Source organism: Ixodes scapularis, unplaced genomic scaffold, assembly GCF_016920785.2.
Source record: "Ixodes scapularis isolate PalLabHiFi unplaced genomic scaffold, ASM1692078v2 PGA_scaffold4__175_contigs__length_147842914, whole genome shotgun sequence".
In the NCBI taxonomy this organism is placed as follows: domain Eukaryota; kingdom Metazoa; phylum Arthropoda; class Arachnida; order Ixodida; family Ixodidae; genus Ixodes; species Ixodes scapularis.
This window is the reverse complement of record NW_024609879.1, coordinates 92,521,410-92,546,591: the sequence shown is the minus strand read 5'-3', so window position 1 is coordinate 92,546,591 and position 25,182 is coordinate 92,521,410. Positions and strand designations below refer to the sequence as shown.

The 25,182-nt window shown below is 47.0% G+C and overlaps 1 long non-coding RNA gene across 1 annotated transcript; it reads right to left on the bottom strand.

Annotated features, from left to right (window-relative positions):
• Positions 1-1,172: 1,172 nt before the first annotated feature.
• Positions 1,173-24,996, bottom strand: LOC121045563. The gene is made up of 4 exons (XR_006078203.1): positions 24,751-24,996; positions 5,487-5,548; positions 5,322-5,400; positions 1,173-3,892 (listed from the first exon to the last, which is right to left on the bottom strand). It is a non-coding gene; the product is annotated as an uncharacterized LOC121045563 (long non-coding RNA).
• Between the last annotated feature and the right edge of the window lie 186 nt (positions 24,997-25,182).

Sequence of the window (25,182 nt, the reverse complement as noted above, 5' to 3'; positions counted from 1 at the left end):
CGATCGCGACCGGACCAACCGGACCCCGAGTCCGAAAGGCTCCTGTGCAGCCAGGAACGGCACCGAGGTAGGAGCTGCTCATTCTGTGCTACCATGCAGTGCTTTACAGTGCTCGGAGCTCTCGGTGTCGTTCGTGCTTACGCCGAAACCTTTGGGACCCCTTCGGACGCGCAAGTCGTACTTCGCAAGACTTGGACAGGGGCCGCCCTCATCGAGCAGCTCCGCTATATTCCGCTTACTTATGATGGCAATAAAAGCTGGCGTTTGTTCTCGGGAAAAAATTGCCGGCGGCCATACGGGACTGCTCTCCGCACCGCCGACGAGGTTGGCCGCCGCCAGGCTTTCAGCTGTTCACTCACTCCCGCAGCGAGCGCCTTCCCATAATCCTCACAGTTCCAAAATGCAATGCGACCTCCGTTTACATGGGCTGAATGAATGCGCACTCGCCATCTCGATCCACCTCTGTCTGGCGGCTTGAATGCGATGCGCTTTCTTTGCGCATTATGTTGTTTACATGACCGCATTGGATGCGACAACTGGATTCGATGCGACTAAGTTGCATTCATGTAAACGCGGCTAATGAGCCAATAAGAGTTCTGCGTTCTGACATCATCGCAGCCCGTGTGCGAGAAGCGGACGAACTTGCACACTTGTGTTCCACACAGGACGCCAAACATGCTGGTCGGAGACGCATTCCAGGCACTGTGGCTGAACGACTGTGACGCACGCGGTCGCCCGGTGCAACAACGTCCCAGCGGAGCGGCCTGTTGCCGCCGCAAAGCTTCAGGTGGTTCGCGCGGAACGGTCGCACGTCTTCCGGTGTCGCTGCATGCTGCTCTTCTGACTGAACACCCGGCCGCAGCGGCCGCACGTGTACGGACGTTCACCGGTGTGGGTCCGCCGGTGCGAGAGCAAGGCCGAGGACTGCGTGAACGCGCGGTTGCACTGCCGGCACTGGAAGGGTTTCTCGCCGGTGTGAACGCGTTCGTGACGCACCACGTTGCACTTGATGTTGCTCGAGTAGGGGCAGTAGCTGCACACAAACCTGCCCTTCCTGGAGCCGTTCACGTCCCTCGGGAGGAGGCTCCGCAGCTCCCCAGTCGGCGAGACCACGCTGTATTTGTTGCAGGAGGAGAGCTCGGCGTCGGGGACGACGTGGGCTGTCGGGGAAGGAATGCATTTTCGACGATTAGCTTCGACGCGCGTGGTGGCAAGACACTTATGACGGGAGACCCAAGACTGACGGACGTGGGACAGACAGACAATCTAGAGTTCCCAAGACTGTCTTCTTAAGAAATCCGTGGATGGAGAGACAAAACAGCATTCGTGGGACTTTGATGGATGGACAGACAGCTTAACGTTCTCAAGACAGTTTTCTTAAGACCTCCGTGGATGGAGACGAGGTAGTCTTCCCGGAACTTTTATGGGCAACATAGAAGAACTATCCAACTGGCATGTTGCTTTCGAGGAGACTTTAATGTCCTTTGCTGTACGTCTTGGGTTCATGTTACAAACTGCTGCCAACTCAAATACCTTACTTATCTCTAGTTAGTGTTTGTCACTAAAGTATACCATCAAGTACACAAAAAATTATCAAAAAAAAAAAAAAAGAATGAAACGATGAACAAGAATGTAGCACAGACACAAATCTGAAGTGCTTGCCTTTTATCCCGTACATCTTGTTGAGTGCTTTTTAATCATTCGGAATGCATATCCTAGCCAGACTAAAAGCATTAGTGAAAAGCTGATTTTGTCCACTTCTGCATTTATGGCTGAGTTGCTAGTGATACATGTCAGGAGAATATTATTTTACAAAAAAATGATACTTTTGTTACTTTCTTCTAAGATTTTACATATAGAAATCCATCTTCCTGCTATCACTCTCTGATCTTCATGTAGGGGTTAACAATTCGGTAAACTATGCGCGAAATTTTTATTTCACGTAACTTTCAGCCTACACGAAGCCAAGCACAAGACTGATGCGAACAAGCCAACTTATGCAGTGTCATGCCTTGGCATTAACTATTGGGCAAAATATTCTCCCCAAAAAGTATAACCGCATATAAAATCAGAATGTTTGTGCACAATGAACCTGTTTTTCTGTTTTGTATCATGATTGTTTTAATTTATATTTATCCTCATACAAGAACAGCAGGAAGGAGCATGAAAAAAAACAAAAAAACAAGATCATAATATTTCCATCATGAGGTACACCTAATGAATGGGCAGTAAATGCAGAAACATGCATCTCCGATGTAGAGACCAACAGTTAAGTATAAATCAAAGATAATAATCGCAACGAAATTCCCGATACGGGTGGATTTCGTTGTCAGTGCCATTGATTGTTAATAAAAGCTGGTTGAAAGCAAAAGCTGCTTCAAGTCTTTCATACAGCTGTATAGGCATCCATCTATATCTGTAATAATGTAATATCGTAGGAGATGCGAGAGCACGGTAAATTGAAGTATGTTCTAAATGAGGGGTCTCCAAACTCCAACCAGCGAGCTGGCCGTGGCTGGCTGCAGTTCTATTAACGAAGCCCGGCCTGCGAATAAAACTAGAGAAAACTGCCAATCATAAGGCGCATCTTTCGTCTTATTATTTATTGGACATTGTCATCATCATTCTTAGTCCCGTTTCATATCTGTGTAACTATGCATGTTAAAATTCCTTTGCATTTGGAGACCCGTTCTAAACCGTACGACTTGGAAATGTTGACACTTTACTTGAATACCAAGCATGCGCTCACACCGACACAAGTTTCTACCTTGTTTTCCATACAGTTTGAAAAAGGAGAGAGTACATGACATATTTATAGACATATACTCAAGCAAGTGCCTGCTCCAAATTTTTTTTTTTATTACCATAAGATATCGCAGAAGCGCCCACTATTAAAATTTCCCACACTTGAGAATTCTGCAAATTATTCGTTAACTGCCCAATTTGACTGGATAAGTGCTTGCCCATGTCTAGATTAACCCAATTTTCAGTAAAAGTACTGCGGGTACTTCGCCGGTATTTTACAGTAATGCAATTGAGTCTGGGTAAGTGTCCATTCGACATTTTACAATACTTAGTGTTGTAAAAATGCAATGAACAAACAGAGAGGCTGCTTGTGCTACGCGCAATCCGTCTTCGGCCAATGCCGATCAATTTTTTAGTTGCCATTCGTAACACGCGCTGAACGACAGGAGCAAGTGACAACACTGGACAATCTGCTCTCTGCAGGCCTGCAGGCCTTCCCTCCGGGCAATAAATGACACAAAAATGATGACAGTGAGTCCCCAAGATTCCTCGTCCCGCCGAGCTCAGGTGGAGTTGGCAGAAGAGGGCGACCGCCAAACGCAAAATCGTTGCATCACGTGCCCGGTCGTCCCACACGCGACCGCAGTCGACACACTCACGAAGCTCACGCCGCGCACGTCGCAGGCAAGTGCTGCCACGCGCGCAGTTGTCCGGTGCGAGGACGTCTGAACCGAGCAGCTCGTCGTAGACGCGGGGCTTCGGCCAGGTCACACGAAGCCGTCGCACCTGTTCCAGTGGCGCTGCATGTCGCCTTTTCTGCTGAACCCTCGGTCACAGCGGCCGCAACGGTACGGGCGCTCGCCCGTGTGTGTCCGCCGGTGCGAGATCAGTGTCGAGGACTGATTGAATGCCCGGTTGCAGAACCGGCACTGGAAGGGTTTCTCGCCGGTGTGTATGCGTTCGTGGCGCTTGACGTCGAACTTGTTGATGCTCGAGTAGGGGCACCGGCTGCACTCAAACTTGCCTTTCCTGGAGTTGTGCGCTTCTTTCAGGTGGAGGCTCAGCAGTTCTCGGTCGGGTAAGAAGCAGCCACACTCGTAGCAGGAGGGGAACTCGGTCGCCACGCCCGGAGCGGTCTCTTCGTAGGCTGTCGGGGACAGACGATTCGAAAGGTTAGCTTCGACGCGTGCAGCAACGGGACGCTCGCAACGGAGGACGAAAAACCGGGGAAAGAGGGACAAGCAGACGGTGCGGAAGCTTCAAGACTATCTTCTTGAAACTTCCATCGACAGACAGACGACCGAGTCTCAAAGCCATCTCCTCGAGACTTTCGTGGACGACAGTGTATAAAATACTTTTATCTCGTACACTGCCTTTGATGAAACTTCAATGTCTCTGCTCTATATTCTGGATCTGCATCGGGAGTTTTCTTGACCGACCTACGTACCTGCCTCATTTCTGATGAAATGTTAGTCTCTAAGGAAAAGTTTCGTGCACACAATAAGTGGCGAGAAACGGCGTGAAATGACGAACAGGGGGAATGTAACGCAGACAAATGTTGTGTGTTTGTGTTCCGGTTCTTCTTCAACCCTGCTGTGCTATATTTATTTTTTTATAACGCATCTCCTAGCCTGACAAAAAGCTTTAGTGAGAAGATAACCTCGACACCTTCTACATTTATGGTGAAGTCATTAGTGATTCGTGTCAGAGGTGTTCTATTTGACCAACACGGACATTGCTTTACTACTTCGCTCGGCTGTTGGGGTTGAGTTTCATTATAATTCAGTGAAGTTGGCACCAAAGTTTACAAGTATTTCAGATAGTTTCCAGCCTAGAAAAAGCAATGCACAAAATCGTCTCATGTATAAACTTGCAAAAGTGGAGGTCGACTACAGTGCAATCCACTTATAACGATACCACATGTAACAATATACCGCTTATAACAATCAGTTTTTGGAGTTTCTAGACAGGAAATTATCAGTTTCTAGTCCAGATACAACGATAGTCGGTTTTAATGATTGAAATATTGGGTTTGCTCATTATCATTATAAGTGGGTTGCACTGTACGTCTAAAACTGTTCACAAAAAGTTGCAGCTACACACAGAAACACAATGTTCTCAAAGAATGTACTACTTATTTCCCCGTTTCGTGAAATAACTCCCGCTTTATTCACGTTCTAAATATATTTCACCCCACACAACTTGCAGATCATAGAAAACCATGAAAGGGTAACATGGTAACACTGGCATGACATTTCAAAAAGTACACACCAAATGAGCAGGCAGTACACACCAGAAGTTGACATTCCAATATCTCAGAAACAGGTAGCACCAATTGCAAATATTAACCACAACCAATCACAGACGTGGCTGGATGAATTGGCAGCCTTAGGGTCAACCTCAAGTAAAAACACACGCAGTATCATCACAAGCAGGATACACAGATCAAAAAAGTAAATACAGAGTTGTAAAATACGCTGATATAAAAAAAACACTGAAGTTCCGCCCCTCCCCCCTAAATTTTTTTTTTCTTAAACTGCCTGGAAAGACCATGTCCATGTTGAGAGCCATTTTACCAAGTCATCGAAACAAAGGGCTCCGATAACGGCTCTGTCAGTCTCCAGCCGCGAGAGGCAGCAGTTCATCTCCATCCAGCTGGAAAAAAGAAAGTTTGACTCACAATGTTGCCACATGAGTTGGACGAGTATGCTACATGTGGAGAAATAGAAAGTGACACCCACAATTTTCAAAGTAACCGACGCCACGTGGAGGAAAACTGGGTTCGAGGACTCCCAGGCCGAAACTATGTGTGCAATCAGGCAAAAGGAAAGAAGCATTTTAGAATGAATTTGGGGGCAAAACGATAAGCCAAAATAGGTAGAAAAGAGACCAGGGGAGCTCAATTTAGGTCACCGTTCCTCAATGGAGCCAGCAGGACCAATCAACCTCGACTGAGGAAGTGACCACAGTCGTTTGGGCAGAAGCTCATGCACTTTTATGACAGAACCTCCTGAACCGGTGATTCTTAGAAGTGGTGGATTCGGATGAAGTAAACGCTATACACGATTTCAGTTTTAATCCGACCGCAGCCGACACTACGATACGACGAAGCCAATCGAACAACACCAAAAGTGTCATAGCGGCAGTCATCGTTTTTGTGCATCTGCTATGGACGACTAAACCAATCACTCACAGTAAGCGCACTGCGACCCTGCACTTTTTTTTATGTCCGTGATTGCTTTTGCCGGGGATGGCGAACCCACAAGGACCACGAATGACGTGAGGACTAAAAGACGAAAAGGGTATAAAACTTTTCACTCATTCTTGAACTGTTGATGACCACCGTACGAGTGCTCATCGTTGTACTCTGGTCTGTCATACCATTTTTTGTGACTACCACATGCTGGCCACTTTATTGTTTGCACTATGAGTCCTGCCGTGGTCCCCAGGAGGCAAGTAATGGTTAGTTGCCTGTTCATTCATCCAAATGCTACGTTGTTCGCCCTTGGGAGTAAAAAGGAATTTGTGGGTGCGGATGCGCCGAGGCCTTCGGAAGACTGCTGCAACATGCCAGAAGTGCGCGCACCCTATAAGTGAGCTTGTGCTCGGAACTCGCTCTCGATTTGGGGCAGAGGCCAAAACAGAATATTTGAGGTATGGACTCCAAAGTATCCAGAGGGTACCATACGCATATAGCGGCAAAATTGTTAGCAAGTATTTGGCCACGCCAGTACCTATTGGTGCCTCCCTCTATCCTCGGGGAGTACAAACAACTCAACTTGAAACCATGGTTCTCCTTCTATGCTGTGGCTTAGAGCCGGCCCTGCGATGACTAGACTAAACTGCAAAAGACACTATTGTACACGCTTGCTGTTACAAAGCGCACTGTTCCGCCACCTTCAACTATTAGGAGGATTATAAAGATACCCCTAAATGCCATATTATGTTGTAGAAAAAAAAAAATAAGCAGGACAACCTCCTCTTGTGAAACCCTCCACTCTTTTCACTTTTTCAGAACTATACTCCATGTCACTATTTATGTACAGTGCAGGCGAAGCCAAGGTTAGGTGAAGAGAGAAAGGGCAAGCACTAGGAAGGTGGGACGGGAGAGGAGGGCATGGGGAGAAAGGGAGAGCACTAGAACGTTAAAGAGGTTTCTCTCCTTGTCCCCAGCCTTCCCAGCACTTACCTTTTCTCCCCTCGCCTGGCATTGTCTTCGCCTGTACTGCACCCCACTACCGTAAAGTTCCGAAAGAATGCTTACCCCTAAGAGACCGCCCATGCCGTTTTTGTTTACTAAATATTCACAACTTAAAAATCCTGAAACGTCGCCCACCCCCCGGTTCTTATCGGACGCCACGCGATGTGCAAAGCAAATCGCATCAACCTCGCAACTTGCTGTATGTCTGACAATCGAGTTCATAGCGGGTTCCCGCATTTTTGTCCGCAATCTGCGTGCGCGATATTGTCTCCCGTAACACGCGAGTTGCTCCCGCGTGTATGTTGCACCCTGAAATGCGAATCTTCTGCGTCCACAACCTGCGGTATCCGTACGTGTGACATAAGAATTGTATCGGATTCCCGAGTTTTTGTCCGCAATCTGGGCGCGTGATCTCAATTACACGCGAGTTGGCCCCGCGTGTATTGCATCGTGACATATGATTCTACTGCGTTGCGCAACCTACGGTATTTGTTCCCGTAACAGAGGAGTTTGTAGCGGATTCCCGAGTCTTCGTCCACGACCTGCGCGCAATATCAGTTCCCGTGACCGGCAAGTTTTTAGCAGGTTTCCGCATGTTTATTGCACCATAAACCTTCAATCTGCTGCGTCCACAAATTGCGGTATTTGTTCCTGTGAGATGCGCGTTCTCGGCGGGTTACCGCGGATCCTTCGCACCGTGAAACGCGAATCTGCTGTGCCCGCAACTTGCGGTATCCTTTCCCGTGACACGGGAGTTCGTAGCAAATTCCTGCGCGTTTATCACATCGTGAAGCACATTTGCAGTGTCTGTGATCTGCGGTATCAGTTCCCGCGTCACTTGGTTAGTAGCCGGTGCCTGGGTGTTTATTATTAGTTTTTTGATAAAGTTTTGCTGTTGCATCCCTAAAGATAGCCCCACCCCATGTTTTTCACCATTTCTCTCATCATTTTGGGTGGGCGTTCTTTCAGAACTTTACGGTAGTAACACGGAGTATGTGTAGAGCAAGTCGTCTGCTGCTTGCGCAGGAGTTGCGGGTGACGTCAGACTGATGCCGAGCTCCGATTGGCTTTGATTGAAAGAATCAGTGGGTAGACCTCAATGCTAGATGCCTTTGAGCTGTACCCACCATTTTGTTCAGTCAGCCAATAAGAGCTCGGCTTTCTGACATCCTTGAAAGCCCGCGCAAGGAGACGAACTTGCGCTCCAGATAGGTAGAGTTCATTCTGGACGGAACTATCGGTGACTATACGCCTCGCAAGTAGGCTCAATTTCGTCTTCTGCGCATAAGAAAGGAAGTAGCGGTGACATCAGAACGCCGAGCCATGATTGGCTGATCGCGACCCCCTATCTCAGCGTCGTCTGCTCCTTTGCAACGTAGTCTGCTCGCAACGTCGTCTCCGTCTGTCTTACCTTTCCTGCGACTTTCGGAAGTGCAGGTCTTTACGAGCGAGCTCGACTTCGCCTTTCAGAGAGGGCAGACGAAATAACTCAAGCGGTACGTTGTTTTTGTCTAACAACTAGCAGATGCGCATCAAGGAGGGAAGTCATAGGACTCACTGGCGAGGTGTCCCGAGGCGCTCAGGTTTGTTTGCTAAGAACCGAGAATGAGCGTGTTGGTGTCCCGCAAGTTCCCTCCCAAATACTTATTTCATCCTTTCGTGTGCGGCGAGACCCCTCACTCTTTAACGGCGTCTGCGGCAGGGTGTAAGATAGACAGGTCTGCAGCCCGCGGGTTGGCGCAGTTAACGTCGTCTGCTTTACGTCTGCTAGTCAAAGCGATGGCTGCTTTACCTTTCCTGCGTCTGTCGGAGATTCACCACTTTTTCACCGGCGACAGTCACCGCTGCCTCGGGAAACAGGGAGGTAACAAGAGGAAGAAATTGACCTCTTAATCTAAAATTGAGGTCAGCGATCAAAGTATAATACGGGAAGGGTTCACAAGGGTCGTGCGGGCATATTCCATTCAGCACGCCAGCCAGTCGTGGGCAGATGGTCGCCGAGTCGCCGAGTGCCTGTAGGCCTAACTGCGGAGCTCGCTTCGTCGGTGTCGGTGGAACCGTGGCCGTTGGAGCTTTTCCCGGGTGTTTGTGGATCCAGCGTTCTTGTTCGTCGTGGTCTGTTTCAAGTAGTTTATACTTTTTTCTTGCTGCTTGAAGTTGGGACGCGTGAGAAGCGCACGTAGAAAAATAAACGTCCGTGGGTCGTCGCGACCGCGACGCTGTCGGCCATGCTGATTTGATCGTAAGAAGTGCGTAAGACAGCTTCGGAGCTGTCGTACACTGTTAGCGAAAATGTAATATTTCGCCTGTTTACACCCCATTTTCACTCGTTAGCATATTTTTACACGCTCTGCTAGTGATAAATCGTCAAAAAATTACTTGGGGTAGTAAAAATTGGTGTTTCGTGTTCGGTTTACACGACTAGGCGTGTAAGCAACACTGAAAACACCCCAGCCCAACACCCCAAAACGTCGAGCGCCATGTTGCTTCTGCCTTGAAGCGGTACGGCGGACGTAGCAGCCGAAGGTGAGTGTTTGATTTTTTTTATCAAGTTTGTATAGAATGTAGCACGTCTCAGATTTTAATTACATGACATTCAAGAACGTTAGATTTGCTTTGAGCAAGCCGGCTCAGGCGTTAAGCCCGATTCACACAACCGGCGTTTAGCCACCCCATCGATTGGAAACGACCCGACTGCTCGCCGGTTCTTTTGCGCGAGCTTTCGCTCGGGCGTTGTGAACCCTATGAACTGTGGTGCTCAAAGCTAGCACAATTAGGAACGGCTAGCGTCCCGGTGGAAGCTGCAGAGAGCGGAAACCGAAGACACCGTCGCATAAGAGTGGCGAAGCCGCGATCCTGCGCTGATCGTTGTCCCGCCGCTCTCTCCGGCAATATCGACACTTCGCTGCTGGGTGTCTCGTATTTCGACGTTTTAGAGAAACTTGGCATTGGCAAGCGCGAGGAGTCTCTATATCGTTTTCTCCGTCGCCTGCGTGGAGGAAACACGGTGGCGATAGAAACATATGCTCATGCAGTCAGTCAACTTGGACAATCCCCCTGTTCTTTCAATCCTATCGCATTCTTTGACTGCGTTTGTGACAACAACGTTTCCCCAGTGTGAAAGCTTTCAGTCACAACGGGCTACAAACTGGGTTGTGCATTGCATGTAGCCCTGAGGGAATTCTTCGCCGGAGACACCAGCACATTAGTTTCATTGGTAAGGTGACCGGCCACTAACGTGTTTGGCAAATGAAGCGATCACGGGTAAGTAGAAATGCAAACAATGTTGAATGAATATTAAGGTGGTTGTAGCCAGAGCCTGCCAGTTGAAATCAACCTTTAACAATATAGTCTGCGGTAACTTCTTTTTGCACTTAAGATTGCAATTTTAAACACAAAGCCACTCCACATAGCTGTCGAAAATCGTGTAAACAACAGCAGTCATCGTCCCCGGTTCGGATGAGCGAAGCCTTAGCTTGATGAAAAGAATGGCGGTCTATACTTCTTGGTTGTTTCAATCACAACCTCGCACAGCTGAACAGACAAACAAATCAAGGAAATATATCCCGCGCTGGCTTGCAAATCACAGCACACAAGGAGGGTACATAGCAGAGCAGAAAACACTGGCAATGAGCACACGGAGGCATGCAGCTTCCTTTCTTTTTCCCTCGGCGAATGATTGGTTTGCTGCAGCATTCCGTAAGCACGTCGACATTCAAAAGTTGAGCCTGATCTGTCTTGCAGTGCCTTGCGGAACGGCAAGTATCGCCCACCATTCCACAAGGCACTGCAGGACTCGCAAATGTGTGAACAGTGCTTTGCAATAAAGGCCATGATCGGGCAGCAGGTGCCCATCTAAAGACATTTAATATTGATTGGCATTGAACTAACCTTTGGGCTTCATCACGTAGCAAGCATGGGTGAGGTATAATTCAAGAACATTTAATGTTCGACGAGTTTAATACGTTGTGGTGCTTTCCCATCTGTTTCGGTGTCACGGAGTGGGGTTCAAATTAATAAAAATAATTCAATGATCCACTCTGAGAATAAACGAGAAATTACGGGAAAAGAACAAGAGAGCTAAGTTCGACCATTGACTAGCGCTAGGTCCACGCCTGGTGTATAATCAGTAGAGAAAGATGATGACACAGGGAGGATAAGCAAACAAAAGATTAGATTTAATAAAGTGAAAAACTAAGCTGTACACGGCAATAGAGCACTCAACACAAACCACACTCCAGCTCAAAGCTATGGAGCCCTGCGAGCCAGAAACTAATACTAAAAAGACTCGACGCTCATAAAACCGGAATAAGCCAACAAAACGGTGACGAAAACCCGACACTAACAACGAGAGCAAACCGAGATGGAGCTCGAACGTTACCGCTACACACATGGGATAATCCCCCAAAACAGTCGCGACAGAAAGTAGCACTGTGTAAAAATCTTCCCAACATTCAACAATTCATACTTCAGAGCCAGAGAATGCAGTAGACAAGTCCTAGAAAACCAGGCTTAGCTTTCCGGTAGGTGCCGAGTCCAGAGCAGTCCGTAGTCTGGAGTTGTTGGCCGAAGAACGGCGTCTCGAAGTCCAGCGGTCCAATTAGAGGCTTGATGAGGTCGACACCGCGCACCACACAGCCACACACGCTTCAGCACAACAAACTCAAACACTTGTCCGACAGGCAGGGCAGAAGCCAAAAATTACACGTTCCAAGACTCATCTGCAGGGAGTAACCACGTTGAGTAGCAACCCGGCCAGCTCTGGGGTTGGACTACCTTCTTTGTTCCCGAACCCCCTTTTATAGGCTCGTCTACCGACCAACCTCCCGTTTCCCCGCCTTTCGGGTCAGTCAACTTTCAAGAAAAACAAAGCTACACAGCAACGACCCAAATGGCAAAACCTATTACATTTTTCAGACAACCAAACATATGTGCCCATCCATTCCCCCGTACGAGTCCAAAAACATCAATTATCGCCGATACATAGAACACGACAGGCGGCAGACTGAGCAAAGCCGCCGCCTTCAAAAAGCGTGCTAGCCAGCGTAAACATCTTTGTATCCCGGCGGCGCCCCTGCATGTCAAATCGGCACCATACGCGAGCCAGTATACGCACCCCTCCATCCGCGAGGTCAAACCCACAAACTGTGACCTGGGATGATCTACGTCGCCCGTTAACAAAAACCCATTCCGCAAACGAGCAAATTCGTTGGGGCTTAGAAAGGAACTACGACGGGACGAACTGAGATTAAAAGTGGCACCACACTCCCCCTTTTTGACCGTACCAACACTTAAAGTGGTCCAAAAAAAAGGTCATAAAAGTATTTAAAAAAATGAAGAGAAGCCTGAATTTGTGACACCCGGTTTCTCCATCCTGTGTTTTTTTTTGTGCTTTTTCTATTACGAAGCGAGACATTATTCCAGCCGTAGGCACCAGATGTAATTCCCGTCTGCGATCATAAGATTATAGGATCCTAACTGCCGGCAGCTAAGTGTCAATTACATCCGGCTTGTGCATACAGTGCAACATCTTTTGCTATTCAGCCGATCATCACTTTACAGCCTGGGTATCTGTTATTGTAAACGACAGTAGTGCTACATGTTAAACGGCTGTAAAGCGATAGAGCAAACTCACATCTCATTATCTTTTAGCTGAATAAACTGTTTGTTTGGTTATGCTTGTTATCCAATTTTTGTTTTAAATTTAATTTTCTCATATAAACACCTTACATTATAGAAAAAAAATCTTTTTATAGTACGGAGGTGTCCATATTAAGAAGACATGACTGTATCATCTTTGAAACTAGTTTGCCACAGCCAGTGTTATAATATGTATTGATTTTTTATGCAGTGCCTGCCTTTCCTTGCCCCTTGTGAGGACGACTGAGAAAGCGACTTTGCGCCACAACGACGGATGGCAAGTGTCCCAAGTGTCGTCACCTATAGTGGTCATGTGCTATGTGTTCGCAGCATTGTAAGCCGACCGTGGAGCACTTTCAAAAGGGAACTTTCGCCATGTGCACAGTATGGCCGTGTACAATACGGGGCACGTACAGTCAGAAGAATTATGAGAGTGAACATGCGGGCGCGTGTCACTTGGTACAGGCAGAGCAGCCTAGCAAGTGTCATGCTTGTGCACTGAGGGGCCCTGGTTTGAAGAGCCGAGGCAGAAGTTTCAGCGGCGGTGTCACCGCCCTGGCGGTTTGTCGCCGAAGCAGAAATGGGGTTAGCTAGCTTTGCTCGTGGCTGGCTTTGTGTAGTGTGTGTAGACCGGGAACGTAGGCTTATGAACTTCGGCAACAAGAATACTACACGGTTTTGGTGTTTTGGTACGAGCAACAAACGTGACACTATCTGCTACGACTAGCTACGACCACCCACCGCAGCGGTGAAGGCATCCAAGAAGCAGAACCTGTGTATTACGCCGTTGCCGTAACCCAACAGTGCTCATTTGTCATGGAGGGCTTTCCGCCCAGAGACTTTGCTCGTCACTGAGTGTTATTTCCCGTGTTTCTCTTTGTGTGCGCAGTGGCTGGACGGGCCTCATACAGCAGTTCTTCAGTCTCAAAGGTGACCAAAACGTTGAGGGTGGATGGACTTGCAGCAATCCCCTCGGTTGGTGCGTGTGACAGAACCTTTGTACGGCATCATCGGGAGGATGCTGTTGTGAGTTAGCAAGTTGTCCAATTGTATGTTCATTATGCTAATATTTGAAAAAGCTTGTTTAAAAGGATGCTGGACCAAAATTTGGATTTCATAAAATAAGGCCGCGGAAGCTTTGAATGGGAGCTCTACAAACTCCGAAACATCACTCATACATTAATATCTCAAACGGATGGCCGTATTCTTGGAAAGGAAAGGGCACAATCAAACAAGAAATGTGACATCATACTTCTCCTGGTACACTTTAGAATGAGGGGAAGCGGCCTCGCTTCTCTCATTCCCGCTTCGGTTCACCTGCTTAAGGGGATGAAGCCTAGAGGAGAGGGAATGAGAATCGCGACATCACGTCTCGTCGGCCTTGTTGAATCCCACATGTTTCCAAAAATACGGCCATCCGATAGAAATAATGCTCTATGTGTGATGTTTTGGGGGTTTTGCAGCGTCCCGCCTACCGCCCCAGTGTTGTTTTGCAAGCTTCTAATTTCGGTTAAGCATACCTTTTAATATGAATAATTGTGTCATCAGAATGTTAGAACATGTCAGTTCTACACAGCTACTCTCAAACATTTTCGAGTGGTCTCGCCTGCCAGATTTAAAAGGGGGGGGGGGCAACATGTACATGTTTTTATGTCTACAGCACAAATAGTTCCTATCATGCACTCTAAATAGCTGTCAATCGACAGACTGGGTAAAAGAGTGAGCACAAACAAGTCCAACTACCGACAATGCTGTCCATGGCGAATCTTGGACACCATGTCTTACGTTATGTGGCCTCAGCGGTCTTTCTATAGTTCTTTTCATTGTTGCCGGTAGAGCAGCTACCGATAGGGGGGGTTGCGAGGACGTCAACTTTGAAATGCAGTTTCTTCACATAATGTTTGCACTTTGGGAAGTTTCTACACATATACCTTGAAGTCGCTATTGTACGGATGAAACAACTTTGTAAGAGTGTCTATGAAAACTTGGGCAGGGTTCTCTTTAACGTGCCTGACTTACAACAAGGCTGTCCAACTTGAGAAATTTCACTGGTGGGAAGCTTATTTTCATATAAGAATGGTGTACTTCTTCACAGCGCTGTATGTATCCAACAGAAACTCCAGATGTGTTCAATAAAAGTAGCATTTGCTAATATTGTGTTTTCTGTGTATCTGATGCACTAGGTTGTATTTGTTTTGAACGCTTGCTACGTTTAGGCTATAAAAAATAGTCTAAATTTTATGCCGACAAGCTTATTGAAAAAGAAGTGTTCGGTCTGAATAAAAGATTCCACAAATTACACTAAAATAAATTGCTACTTGGGGTAGCATAAATGGTGTTTTACAGTCGACTCATTATTTCAAACTCCAGGGCCCGTTTGCTCGAAGCGCTAACCGCGGCTGAAGTTAGCCGCAGTACCTAGGAGAGGGATTTTCCTAGGGAAGACACATGACTGGCTCGGTAGGGATGCGGGGAAGCGTGGCGGTGCCCCGGTGAGTGAGCGCCGCACGCTTTGGAACTAATATGTCGTTGTAGCCGCAATACCGGGCGCGTTAGTCAGCAACGAATGGTGCAGGAGGCTTTCGCTTTGCCTTACCTCACTTCATCACAAAGCATGAGCAAGGCTCTTGCCGCATTTTTTAGATAGTCTTTCGACTCTGGCCATTCCTAAGCCTAAATGAATGTGGTAATTGTCGGCTTAGCAACATCTTTGGAAAGCGGATTGTCTTGACTCTATCGGTCGGGTATTGATTGCACACAAAAGCAAACAGCATCCCTATAGACCTTTTTCTAAATTACCCAAGCATCGAGAAGAACGCTGGAAGTATAATTCTGCGGTCTGCGCGCACTGGCCTTCCTCTTATAAAAGATTCAAAGTAAATAATCATAATAAATATTTGACCAACGCACGTGCAAGACAAAATTTGTTTTAGACTTTTTGCTTTAGAACAGTTACTACTTCAGACGCCAGCACGTGCAACGCGTGTAACTACACTTGTAGCATGCACCTCGGTGCTTGGGAAATTTAGAGAAAGGTCTAATATGGTCTATTGGGACGCTGTCTGCTTTTGTGTGCTATTAATACCCGGCCGATTGAGTCAAGGCAATCCACTTTCCAAAGACATTGCCATGCTAACATTTATCGCGTTCATTTAGGCTTAGGAATGGCCAGAATCGAAAGACTATCTAAAAAATGCGGCGAGGTCATATGCTCATGCTTTGCGATTTAAATGAGGTAAGGCAAAGCGAAAGCCTCTGGCACCATTCATTGCTGACTAACGCGCCCAATATTGCAGCTACAACGACATATTAGTTTCAAAGCGAGCGGCGCTCACTCACCGGGGCACCGCCATGTTTCCCTGCATTCCTGCCGAGCCAGTCACGTGATTTCAAAATCCCTCTCCTAGGTACTGCGGTTAACTTTAGCCGCGGTTAGCGCTTGAGCAAACGGGCCCTGGAAGCCACACACTTTAGTTTGAAATATCAGAAGATTGAATTATTAAAATTCATCTAAATATTGTCACGAATAAAAACATACTTCTTTATTAAACTTAAAATCAGTGTGTAATGCGCCGAACTTGTGCTGAGAAACATAAATTAACAAAGACTTTTGATGGTGTCGAAAGGACAACTGCCTCACGCAGCCAAGCGAAGGTACTTTTGTAAGCGCGTGGGTATCTAGAAGTTTCTGAGCTCGAACAAAAAAAAATTTAGAGTCGTCTCATCATTCCAGTCACGCAAACAATAGAAAGAAGGACATGCGCTGGCGGGGTCAGCGGCATGCGAGTCGATCACGCTGCTGACTCGGCTATTTGCACGTGGCATTACTCCCCTCTTGTGAAAGACTCGTCTTTATGCAACACAAAATTAAATTAACAGCTTAAACAAGACTAGGTCAAAATAGAGTCTCGTAAATAGCAGATTTTCACAGTCCTACCGAGCATACCTAGTTCAGTTGAGTCGGAAGACGTGAATCGCCTACGGGTCGCAGAGGCAGCGTGACAATGTTGATGTGCCATTGGCCAACGACTTACAACTTAGGTCTCATGTAGCGAATAACCTTGAGGTCGAAGCACCACTTTAACAGTTCCTTGCTGCGACGATGAATTGGTGTTTAGATTCACAGTGGGTAGCCAGGCTGAAACTGGGCGTCGTGGTGACAAAGATTGTAGCAGTCATCGTCAGAAAGTTGTGGCTTGCATCAAAATGCGACCAAGCTGGCAAACTTCCCCCGTTCGTTGAGTGACATACCAGGCGTCGTCGTCCTGTTCGTCTTCGTGACAGATACCACACTTGCCGTAGGTATTGTCATCGGGTTCATCATCAAGGTCGCCGTCAAGTTTGTAGTCGTGGTTGTCGTTAAAGGGCAACTCCGGACCATACTTTCAATTTTGGGATTATGACTGTTTTTAGTGCAGTCAGCGTCCCTGAATTGCAAGGTGTAATTTTTTCCTCATTATTGTGCGTAGTTTTAAAGATATGGACGCCTCAAAGTTTTGTTTGGGGCACGGCCAACAAAACTGAAACTAGCCGCTCGAGGCCCTGTCAGCACTAGAAATCAGCCGCTATGTGAACGTGACGTCAGGATCGTTCTCGTTCAACGAGTATGCAGGTTGATCAGCAGCTACTTCTGTTGCGCTAGCCGTCTAAAGGTAGGAGGTAAGCTGATTTTATTTTAATTCTGTATATGTGGTAGTTATCCAGCACATGTAGGAAGAGTTAGTGCGTATACCCAAAAGCTAGTGACTGGAAAACCCGTAAACTCGTACAGTGCCGTACTCGGCGGCCGCTGCCGCCGTGCGTGTGCCATGCCGTATTTGTCGCTAGTATACCCAAAAGGTAGCGACTGGAAAACGAGTGAACTCGTTCAGTACCGTACTCAGCGGCTGTCGCCGTGTGTGCAGTCTTCCGTACTCTGTCGCTAGGCCTAAATTGTCATCGGGGCTCCGTGGATGGAGCGGCGTTGCTCTACGACGCGCTGCCAGTGAAGTACAGTACTGGGGGCCCTCTCGCTTTTGCGATGCGGGTCAGTAACAGACACGAAGCTTTGAGGCTTTCCGGCACGGGCTGCTGTGTTAGGGCTGTACATGTCTGATTTTGCATTCTTTTTTCCTTGGGCGCGTAAAAGCCAAAGTCCACTCGTCGAACAGCGTTTACCCACACCTTCTTCAATTTCTGGTACGTTGGAAACTTGTGAAAAAGCACCTCCGGGTTGTGCAGCGGGTTGTTTGAGCAGCCCACAGCACTACAAGTTCTACTCGGCATCCTTCGAGGAACAGCTGGGCAGTCTTGGGCGCTACGAGTTGCTCGCTAAAACCAGTCTGAGTCCTCTCAAGCAAATAAACAAAAGGCTATACCGAAGCTACATGGGCTACAGATAAAAGCAATGGCTAAACATGACAATCACAAGTCCAAGTAGCGGTGGTAGCGGCTCAAAGAAGCGCACTCCGCGTAACGCTTGGAGGAAAAAAAGAACGATACTGACGTCATGGCCCAATGTTGCTTTAGTGATCGGCAACCCGCTAGCCGACCGCTAAGGTGCAGCGGCTCGCGGCGGGTCACATTTTTATTATCGGCATTAGTTGAGAATGCGGCATCCCACGGACGTAATATTTTGGCTGGGGTCGTATTTTGTGTCACTACAGCGATACCAGTAATTTCTTTAATTTCGAGTTTTGGCCGGAGTTGCCCTTTAAAGTCATCGTCCGGATTGTCCTTGGATAACTGTCAAAGCCGTAGTCGGGATCGTCTTCCATGAAATTGTTTGAGTCTTCGCCTGGGTCATCATCAGTGTCGTCATCAGTCTCGTCACCACGGTTGAAGACTGTTTATCATCGAGGCCGTTGTCAGGTTGGTTTTTGACATTGTAGCCGGGTTTGGTCTTTGGAGTTGTCGTCCGTTTCATCATCAGCGTAGAAGTCGTCATAATGTTTTCGTCTAAGTGTGGTAGCCAGGGGCTTTGTCAAGTTCATTGTCCGGGTCGCTTCCGAGGCCATAGTTGAGGTCGTCGTTGGTGTCAGAGTTGGAGTCGTCCTCGGATGATTTCAAGGACGTCGCCTTCACGATTGTCGTCTTCAGAGTTATCGTGTTCACAGATGGTACGCTTTATGGGCATAGACTGCGTTACCCTGCACATCCACCAATATGTTATGAACAAAAACAAACTTGATTAATAAAACTTCAGATCAATGTTCAATGCAGCGAACTTGTGTCGAGAAACAAAGTAACAAAGACCGCACATACTTTGACAGCGACAAAAGGACGACTGACTCGAGCAGCCATGCGAAGCTCTTTTTGTAAGCCCGTAGGTATCTAGAAGGTTTCGAGCTCGAACAAACAAGATTCTCGAGTCATCTCAAACATTCTAGGTGTGCAAACAAACAAAAGATTCCCCATTCCACCCAACTTCATTGCAGAGAATTGGAATTTTCTAATACTAATTCCATTCCTTTGAACTCCTGGAAAGGAAAAACTGGGCCCATTCCTACTCCTGGAATGGCTGAACTGCTGCATTCCATTCCTCTCAATCCCTCCCGATTGTGAAAATGGCACTTGACAGCTAGTACTAAGTTACCGGAAAATAACGTTGGCGTAAAGCTGGCATTGTGAAATGCGTAGACAACTGCAAAATTCAAAACCCTACCCGCAATCATTGATTTTACTAAGTTGAGCTTTGGTCGCACATAGCACTAGTGGCAATTGGTATGGGGGCACTGCAGATATTGATCGCACCACCAGGTGTAAAAGCCTCGTAACAGAGAGGAAAACTAAGTCGCCCATCTTTTCCACAAAAGAACCGTATATGTCCTCCACTTTTACGAGATACATAATAAGTGAGGAGTCACGTGTATTAACGAAGTGCGGGCGGTGTGACATTGTCCCTGCCTGGTGGCCTGCAACTGGTGCTGTAATCACACATGGTCCCAACAGCCTTATGGTTGCATCTCGCAGCACCAGGAACGACACTTTGGCTGTGTTCCAAATCTCGCCCAAATAGATCCGAGTTACTCCGGTGGGTCGTGTCACGTGACAACACAGATTGAAAAGTGCTGGGCACGGGTAGTTTTTGGAACGCTGAGGTGCAAAACCTTTACCCTGGATTAAGATCGAGTAAATTGCCCTTGTCAGCCTACAACTCTACAGTTTGGGTTGCTTCACTGGGGTTGCCACTTTCATCCTCGAAAGAACATAAGCAGTCAGATAACCAAACTGTCAGTTACCTAAGTGCAATAATGCCGTTTCGAAAGCCCCTTTGACGGCATCTAAGCAGCTCGCATTAGAACAAAGCCTATTCCATTCCTACTCTATTCTGGGCAAAATGTAACTACTAATTTCATTCCCATTCCATTCCAGTGCTGCCACCATTTTATTTGCATTCGATTCCAGGGTTGTGGAAGTGCGGAATCGTTCCAACTCTGGAGTGGCAACTCCTCAACACTGGTGATAGTCACCAAGGCACCCAGTTCAGTGTGAATGCTGTCCTCACAGCCCATCCAAAGCTGTTATTACTGTAACAAACTCCAGTACGACGAAGTAGTTGAATTCGGAAGCCTGTTGTGCAGATTTGTACCTTGCATTGTTTCCGGTATTTTTTATTTCTTTTGTATTTTATAATGGACAACAACCGTTGTAATCTCGGTATTGTTGCCAAACCTGAAGGTTTTATCATCGGTGCACTTTTAAATAAATACATATATGCCACAGCCGCAGCTCAGCGATGAGCACTTACACTGCGACTTAGGTGTTTCGTAAGTATTCATTTTGATTGCGCGATAATGATGTTTGTCTTCTGTTAGAATTAAAAAAACCAAAACAATATTCAACATGATAGAGATAATTTTGGACACCCGCGGCATGTGTGATCTGAGCATTTGTTCTTTTCATCTGAAGTGTGTCTCTTGCTTACTACCTATAGAGTATATGATGTTGTGGACGGAAAAGATGCTGCGACCGACTCCGAGCAATAAAAACATTCTGTTTATTCTCATGTCGTTGAGCTCGTGGTGACGAGTATGAGTAGCACTGTCATCTTTGGCGATGCCAAGGCTGAACCGATTGACTGCCGCAGAGCTATCGCCCTCAGCTCTGCACTGTGAGGAATGGCACGATTTTGTTGAAGTGATTGCGGCTCCAGAGAGGTGTCGTTGCTGTTGACATGTACCGCAAGCAGGATGACATACTAGAGAGCAGGAAAGAGAGCGTTTGGAAGCCGTGCATGGTAGTTGACGCCGAGGTCAGGAAATGAGGCAGCAGACGGGGGAAATCGACCCTGTCATGCTTTCAGTCCGGCTCGATCAGTTTGGAGTGTACAGCCTCGGACTGAAAGGGGGATGCCGGCCGACTGCGGGGCCGATGCAACATCCCCTAAGATGAGGAACCGAACTGAGAGCGAATGCCTGACATGGCAACGATGAGGAGACCCTGGTCGGCTAGCAACATGCCTTGTGAACAGTGTGAAGATGTCGATGAATATTCACTAGCCAAGCCGGTGGGGCAAGCAAGGTGGTCGCAGCCCATTGCTGGGAGATGCCAGTGCTAGATGCGACAGAGCAGAGGTGGTTGCGGAGGCGCTGCAGATGTGGAGGCTGAGAAAGTTGAATATGTGCCTACTGCATTTTCGTCCGAAAAGGCAGAGCCATTGCCGTGCCCTTGGCCACGAAGAACATTCCCCTGGATAGCAGGTGCTCGGAGTCAATCATCATGTCCAGGTCACCAATCTGTAGCACTTTCGATCTTGAGGACGGAAGAGACGGTGCAACAGACTCTGAGTTTAACTGTGAAAACATTCTCTTTATTCTCATACCGTCAAGCTCGTTCCGACGAGTAGCTTGCTTTTATTCACTGCAGTCATTAGCATTATAGTTGATCTAAGTATTTTGCAACACTCTTAATACGGCAGATTGGGCGAGTTGGTACGGCATAATTACGAACCAGCGCACAGATAGACCAGTTACTCAAGATACAAATACACAAAAATATACACTCGCACAGCGCTGATGTAAGTTTTTTGTGTTTGGATTTTTGGTAACTGTCTACCTGTGCCCTGGTTCGTAATATTGCAACACTGCCGTCTTTAGGCGGTGTGGAGGCTGAACCGATGGACCGCCAGAGGCCCATATCTGTATCTGTTTCATATACTGAATGCCTTTTTGCACGGCTCTGTGTTTACTTTTGTCTTCCAGATTTTTACTGCTCACTTGTTTTTTTAATTTTATTTAGAGGATACTACTGGCCATTGAAGGCCCAAGTAGGAGTGGGGTACAACATATGCATTCACACACCTACAACAACAAACAAATAACACGACATTAAGAGGTTTACAACAACTAACCAGCAAATATACAGGATATATATATTTAAAAGGGGGGGGGGGGGGGCGGCACAGCATGCATCAAGCAGCATGTAATTCAATCATTTGTAATAATAGATGTGAAATTTAAAACTCATATTTAAGATTGAACATTATCAAACAAATGTGAATTTAATTAAGCTATAAATTTTATATAGACTGTTACTTTTTATACAATTTTGTCTAGATTTGTCAGGATACAATCTGCAAGTACGCATAAAGTAACTGGAAAGTTGAAAGAAGCAAATTAGAGATTGCAAAACCTACTTCTCAATAGATATTTTTTTCCCAAAGTATTTACGTGATAGTGCAGCTGAAATAAGGCTCCTTTTTCAGTTTTTTTTTATTTGAAACACCTTAAAAATACATTGTTTTCTAAGATTTTTTTTTTATTATTATGCTTGGAAAATTAAGTTACCGATTGTGTTCAGTTTATTCTAAACTATTTATATGAAATTCCAGAGTGCTTTTGTGCATAACAGTGGCTAGATAAGGTTTTTATAATTTCTGATAAAACAAACTGACTAGTTTCTCTTTAGTGACCGTTTCGCCAAGGTGACAGCAGAACAAGTAACGGATCCCGACGTCAAACTGCAGGAATTTGAGATATATGTTTTCTTAGCGAATGCACGCCACTGTTGTGACATATTTGAATATCCTTATCGCTTGCTTGGGCTCAGCGGGTAATGCAGGTCGGCACTAGCGTGAGTATAAAGGCTGAACTGCATAAAGCGATTTAGCGAGCGACGGCGACAGCGACGAGTCAGCGACGTATTACGAAGATTTCTTACTATCGCTCGTCGCGTCACTCGGTTTTTGGACTTCTAGAAAACACCGTTCCGCTTTCATGCGGCTTGCGTCGTCGCGCGAGTGACCGAGCGTCAGCGAAGCGGGTCGCCGTCGCTGTTCTCGTCGCTCGCAAAATCGTTTACATTCGGTTTATACTTCACGCTGTCAATAATATCGACTCGAGCGTGCATAATTTCATTTCCACGGGAGCGCGTGTAAATCAAACCCATTCCAGCCTTGAGCGCTCGAACTTCCGAAAACGAAACCAGATTTTGCTACATTTTGGCTAGCTCGAAACTTTTTTTTTTTAAATACAGGGTGTCTTTTAGCTATAATCTAGACTAAGAGAAATGTGTTACTTCCCAAATTATATTTATGTCGCCGTACAATATAAGTAATAATTGTGTAATATCGTTACGTTCATATAAAATACGGGGGGTGTCACCGGACCTTCGGCTGAAACAAAAAGTCTGCTATATATACCGAGCGGGTTTCTATTGCAATTGAGTAGGAGTGTCGGGTGGTTAGTGCCTCTGTTCGTTGTTTGTGTATGTAGATGCTTGTATGTTGATCTTGTGGTATGTGCTGTGATGTATGTGTTGGTATGCTGCCGTCCGTGTTCGAGCGTGTCACTCCCTCAAATGCCGAAATGTCCTTCATTTTTTGTAGTTTTCCGCATACTCACTAGGTGGCGCAAGCAGCCGCCCAATTTTATTTTAGCTTTGTTTGTACGTAGTCCATTTATGTGTAAGGAACCACACCACATAGCTACAGTCTAGTAGAAAAGTAACCGCGTGTTTAAATGGCGCAAAGCGCCGGCGTTCAGTTCGTCTTCGTTCGCTGGCCGTTTCGGTAGCCGATTCGTACCCGGAAAGCCGCAAAATTTGCGTACACACGAGATATGAGTGGATACGTCGAAACGTCGCGTACAACTTTGCTCGCGGTAAAGAGGTGAGCGGGACGTCGGTAACGCCGGTCGGGTAGGGTCGGTGTCGGAGCTATTCGTCGTCGCTCGCGGCAAACGGGCTTTTTCAATAAAGTTCATGTCTGTGGTCGCGAAAAGATAACTGCTGTGGAAACTACCCGGCGTCGGTGACAATGCAACCGGCTTGAGGCCTCGGCGATCGGCTGAACCGCCACGCGAACGAGACCTGCTCGATGGGGAAGCACGCTGCTGGATGCAGTCGATGGTCGCTCCCACTGTCGCGTAATCGCCGTAATGGATACGGCGTCGGCGCTTGGGGGTGAATGCTTGCGGTAGTTCAGCACGTATGGACGATTACGAACGAACACGTGCAAACTACGCTTTCGCTGCGGCGAAAAGCCGTGTAAAGCGCTGGGCCTCGCTCGTCGAACCCGTCTTGCGTCAAACGGCCGCCATTGTAAAAAAACACCCCTAGACGTGTGATCGCAGAACGAAGTACACGTTCAAAGATGTTCATTTTACACGAGACCTTGGGTGCAAACGAAATACACCGAGCCTCGCGTGTAAAACGAACACCATTTGGGGAGTCCGCCCTGGGACAACGGTTTACACGTCCAGGGGTGTACTTTTTCGCTGTGTGTGTAGGATTTCGTCGTAACCTGCGCAAAACTTACAAAAATTTGTTTCGTGAATACGAATTTGTTCTTAAGTTTTGTCTTACGGACATTTTTGGCGTAAGATCGTTTCGTGAATCTGGCCTCTGCACTTCCGAAAGTCGCAGGAAAGTTAAGACAGACGCAGACGACGTTGCGAGCAGACGACGTTGCAAAGGAGGAGACGACGCTCAGATAGGGGTCGCGATCAGCCAATCGGGGCTCGGCGTTCTGACGTCGCCGCTACCCCCTGCGCAAGAGGCAGACGAACTTGCCCTCCGCATATCGTTCCGTCTGGACGGCCAGCCTAATGAGGTAAGAAAAAGAAAAAAAGACTATATTACACTAGGAATTTGTGGGCGGGCTTAATTATCTCGAATTATTGCACAGCACTGTAACACCGAAACTGGCGCAAAAGACCGAGATACGTCGGACTAGAGTTTGTGACCGTTTCAAGTAGTGAAGAGGGTGCTCCGGTCAGACGAGTGTGGCGAGTGCACCTTTGAAGAACCGGCAGTCCAAAAATGGATCCACGAAGCCAAGCTCACGGTTACCGCGATTAGTTCACAGCCAATTTCACGCAATCAAACTATCACAAGCACACAGCGAAAACGCATATTCATAACACAAAGCCACACGACCCGTCAGCTGCCCCAACAAACCCCAACGCCTTGAACAATACCTCCACTGGATTGAATTGGCTTCATTCTCTAAGCCGATCTGCGGTCAAACTTGTTTTTCTCGGAGCAAGCTACAGTTTTTGTTTCGGTCATCGCTATTAAACAAAATCCATTTCTCAGGAACAGCTTATGCCCTTGTATAGTTCTTTTATTTCATCAGTCAAACTCGTTTCGGATGACACATTATTAGGACATGAAAG